Source organism: Pomacea canaliculata, linkage group LG13, assembly GCF_003073045.1.
Source record: "Pomacea canaliculata isolate SZHN2017 linkage group LG13, ASM307304v1, whole genome shotgun sequence".
NCBI classification, from domain to species: domain Eukaryota; kingdom Metazoa; phylum Mollusca; class Gastropoda; order Architaenioglossa; family Ampullariidae; genus Pomacea; species Pomacea canaliculata.
Window position 1 is genome coordinate 10,605,731 of NC_037602.1, and position 4,855 is coordinate 10,610,585.

The following is a 4,855-nucleotide window of genomic DNA, read 5'->3' on the forward strand; positions in this document are numbered from 1 at the left end:
ATCGAAGTTTGTTGTTTTGTGATTGGCTGCTGGTGGTAGCGCAAGTCAGTAGGTCAGACCTATGTACACAGAGCAGATAGGGACTCACACTCGACTTTTCAGGTAGATTGCCGTGTGTGTGCTGAATAAAGACAATGGTAACCCACAAAATATGCCATTCTTTTAAAAGACCATTTTCTTTAGCAGTATACTTTCTATTTATGTCAGAAATGTATTAATTATCAGGATGCCGCCCCATTTGGGCGAGGTGGGGGATGAGTCAGGTCTTTGTGAGGCAAATACAGGATGAGAGGTGGGAGTTTGGGCATCACTTAAAAAGTCTTCTGCTTTGTAAATGTGAAAAACAATATCAGCTTGAAACGCTTAGTAAGCAAAGGGGTGGGAAGAAATGATAGTCGGAGGGAAGACAGGAAGAAAGATTTTTTACAGAAAATAAAACAGGCCAGAAAACTATAAAGGAGAGATGAAATGAGACAAGAGGAAAGATAGTTGGTGGAAGTAAAAAAGGAAATATTTTATTAAAATGCGTCCTGCAATACGTAAATCTAGCCACAAGATTCGGAATCAAGGAAGGAAAGACAGTGATAAGAAAAAAAAGAGAAATTTGTTTATGTTTTCCCCAGTAAAAAGAAACTGATGAGAACGTTAGAAAAAGAGGAGAGAAACGGAAGGGAAAAAAATTATAGCAAAATATGCTCCAAGAAAGAAAAACTTCATGATACTTTTCAATTAGTAAAAATGCGAATGCCTCTTTGGCTGTCCTTTCAATTGGGTGACTACCCACCAGACATGAACACCTGATTTATCAGTGACTGCCCATCAGACCTGATTTATCAAAAAAGGTTAACACCAGCAAACTCCTGGACACAGTAAACCACTTACAGCTCACTGCCCCTACAAGTCAGGCTATGAGACTACTCCTCTCCCTCCCCACATGTCTCCCCTTGCCTTCCTGGGTCGTGTTTTAAATTTTGGTTGTTGTCTTTTTCTTGAAATGATTCGTGCTTTTAATGTTTGTCTTTGTCTCCAGCCTGCCTGTGTCGTTGTCTCCATCGTGCCTCAATATTTCTTGTTAGTCTATCGCTATTACTGTGCTCGAACTTTCCCATTCCAGTAGTTTTTTTTTTTAAACTTTATTTCTGAAACCTCATCAATCTCCTAAATTTTCGTATTTTCCCTTATATTTTCGTTTCTTTAATTTTTTTTCCAAAGTAACATTTCACAGTGTGTGAGACAAATGTCTGCCTCAGAGCTCACCTATGGGATGTTTGTGTCAAAGGCTAAGCAAGTTCTCCAACATCGTTTTTTTCTCTCACGCAGACAGAGGCGATGTGGAGAGATCCGAACTATCACTAAGGCCACCTCTGCCCGCCCTTCGCGGTCTCCGAATGCTCATCGCCTCATTTCATTGCAACGCGGGTCAGGCTGAGAGAAATAATCCTGGATCAGCCCAGCGGATCGTACTGGTATCTTATTCCAATCACTCTTTTAGCGCCAGTCACGTCCCTCGCTATTCCTCCTCTCTCCGTCTTTTCTTTTCTATTTGAGGATGGGCGGCCACAGCGTGTTTCCCAGTTCCATCGTCTTCACTGCAGCCAAGTTCTTGCATTTCCATAGTGAGCCTTTTTACAGTGCGCGGGTGAGTGCATGTGCGTGCGTGCATATGTGTGTGTGTGTGCGCGCGCGCGTGTGTGTATTTCGTGCCCGTATTCTTGGGTGTGTGTGTGGAGTGGGTGGGGTGTGGTGGGGTGTTCGTGTGTGTTTCTATCTACACCAAAAGAATTCTTCCATGCATGAAACAACACTATAAGCATTGCTAATAAATAAGAAAATGATATGAAAAAATCTTTATCGGGCTCTGGAATAAGCCCTGTTATTACATACTGAATAATGTATTTACCTATATATTTAAATCGTTACGACTGGAATCTTTGAGAACCTGGCAAGCGTACTTAGTGTTTCCAAGTATAAACATAAAGTAAACTCGAGCGTGTTAATGTTTGAATACCTGTATCTGAACAACAGAATGAACTTATTCACACGTACATTTACTTTAGATTTACTTTTAGATTTACTTTCTTATTGCTTTTTTGTAGATTTTGAGCACACCAACACATTTACAAACATTCTATTTCCCTCCTTTCGTCTTTTTGCTGTCGACACGCACACAAAAGAAATGAATATATGTACAAAAGATTGATTTGCCACATTAATGATCAATAATGGAGTCTTCATTTGGAAGTCACCTTACAGATACTTCACATATTAGTGTGAACGTCGGTGGTGGAGCGGTCCGATGGCGCAAAGGTTAGCGCCTGTCACCAATACAGTGAAAGTTAGCTGCCCTGAGTTCATTTCTCGTCTCCGGCATGCTGTTCTTTCTCTGCACCTGGCATCTGTTTACAAGGCTGGCTGCCTTGCCGTAATATAGCCTCAGCTGCTGACATGGCGTAAAACACCAATCCAACCCCCCCCCTCCTCTGCCGGTGGTCGAGCTGGCAAATGGTCGAAATGTCTGGTATTATTTTTTATGAGACAAAAGGGAGGCTATAAATAATAAACTCGGTGAGCAAGGGTACACGAGTTGCTTCCCGTTAAAAGCTAAGTAACTTTTTCAATTGCAGTTTGTTTTTTTCTACCTTTTAAAGAGATGTACGAGACAGCCTACGCAATGCTCGAGCGTGGTTTCCTCCCCACTGCACCCTGTCTGTTGCCTTCGTCAGCAGTTGTCTCCCCAAAGCCTGACCTCTGCCCCCGTCCAAATGGTGTCGTTCGAGCTTATTGATGAGTTCTTTCCCCTTAGCACACTGGCATCATGTGCAGACGTTACACGCGCCTGTGGAAGTTTTTTTTATGGCTTTATTGATGATGTTTTGACTATCGCAGCACATTTTTCGCTGTCCCTTCCCTGGGGTTAACCGATGGGGCAAGGGATCGTTGGCCTTCATGGAGCTGGCAGGATTTTGTAGCTGCGTCCATAAAGCTTGAGAGCAAAAGCAAAAATGCTGCAATTGTCAAATTACTAAGAAATAAACAAATATTGGTGGCTTTGCTCTTTTGTTAAATTTTATGTAACGTCCATGAAACAATTCCATATTTTTGTGTTGATGTCTCTGACCCATCTAGACACGGCCATGACCACAGCAGTAATAGAACTGGAAAGAGGGAAACAACCCAGTAGTGAACGTAGAAGTGATTATCACAGTTGCGTCCCTGGATTTCTCTTCGAATGTGTGGAAACGGTATTGATGGATGGGTTTAAAAAAATCTTTTTCTCTCTCACACACACAAAGAAATCCGTCGTCTCTCTTGACGCTGTTGTACTTCCTCCCCTAAGTCTGTTGTTCCTTCCCCCCTCCTTTGCTGTTGATTTCTTCTGCATTTTTTCTCGTTCACTACGATATCTCTCAGGCCAGCTTTCAGAGAATTCAATCTGTGAGTTGTGTGTTATAAGTGTTGCCTCTATGAGTACATCAACGCCATTTCTTGATGACAGGAATCATTATTGTTTTATTGTGATCTTTTTTGACGTTGTACACTGAGACAACAAGCATTTCCTTAACTTGAAAGTCTCAAAGACAAAAGAAACGATATTCGATGTTGGGACAAACCTCATGCAATCGAAAGTAGTATCTATGGTGACTGCGGCCTGTGCTCCTCAGAGAGTAACAAGGAATAAACATCTATGGAGACGTAATCGAGATAGTCAACAATTTTAAATACGTAGGGCCTCTCTTAGGAATCTCAACGCACTCGAATATTGAGAGCACTCTGTACGTCTTCAGCGCTTAAATGAGGTTGCTTCCCTTGAATCGTTTCCCTTCGCCTACGAATCTTTGTTTCGCCAAGTTTTTTTTACAAGTTTGAAAGTAGAACCTTACAAATAAAACTTTCTTTCTGTGTTCATTCTTTTATATTATTTATTATTTATATTTTATATTATTCCCACTGCTCAGTACTTTTGAATACAACAAAATCTCGAGAAAATCTAAATCTACAGTCTCTAGGATTCTTGTCTTGACTACCGGGCTGTATTTCTGTGTTTCTCAACAAAAGAGTGGACGACGACACCATGTTCGCAATTATCCCTCACGTCTGCAAGCGAAATGAGCCATGGTGAAGCTGGACCGTTAGATAAAGAGAGGGGGTGTGGAGACAGATTAGCAAGCAAGAGCTTGTGAATTGTTGGATAGCGCCCCTTGATTATGTCTTTTCCAAATTATTGATTCGTTAAAAGCGCAAGGGGAGGACAACTCTAAACAGACTCAGTCTCCTCCCTTGTCACCATAGAGAACTGTGAGTGATCTCAAAGTGGCATGTACTTGAGGCACACAAATGTGGTACGTTTGCATTTTAATAGCTTCCGAGATTTTTCCCCCCATCTTTCTTGTTAAATGTTGGTTTGCGCTAGACCGAGTGCGCGAACATGCAATTCTCTTCTCCTTGTCATATCCGACATTTTTTTGAAATTAAAGAAAAAAATTGTTTGACAGGAAAGTGTGAAGCAATATGATTTAACTTAAAAACAACTCAGCGCTGAAAGCTTTCTTAAATGACGCAACATGGAGAAAAAGGAAACCACAATATGAACACGTGATGTTTGCTTCTCAGAATAGAAGTATCCAACAAACATACTGCACTGTGCAACATTACACATTCACTAGATATTCTAGTATTTTATGCGTATCGCCTAGTTTTGTATTTAATCGATTGATTGATTTATAATTGATTGATTGGTGGATAGGTTATTTGAGATTTGAGGGCCATTGCCCCAAAGAAGTGGAGCAAACAACAATAATAACACAATATTGCAACCTATTTTTGTGAGAAATGCTTGATTAGTCCACAACTTGTA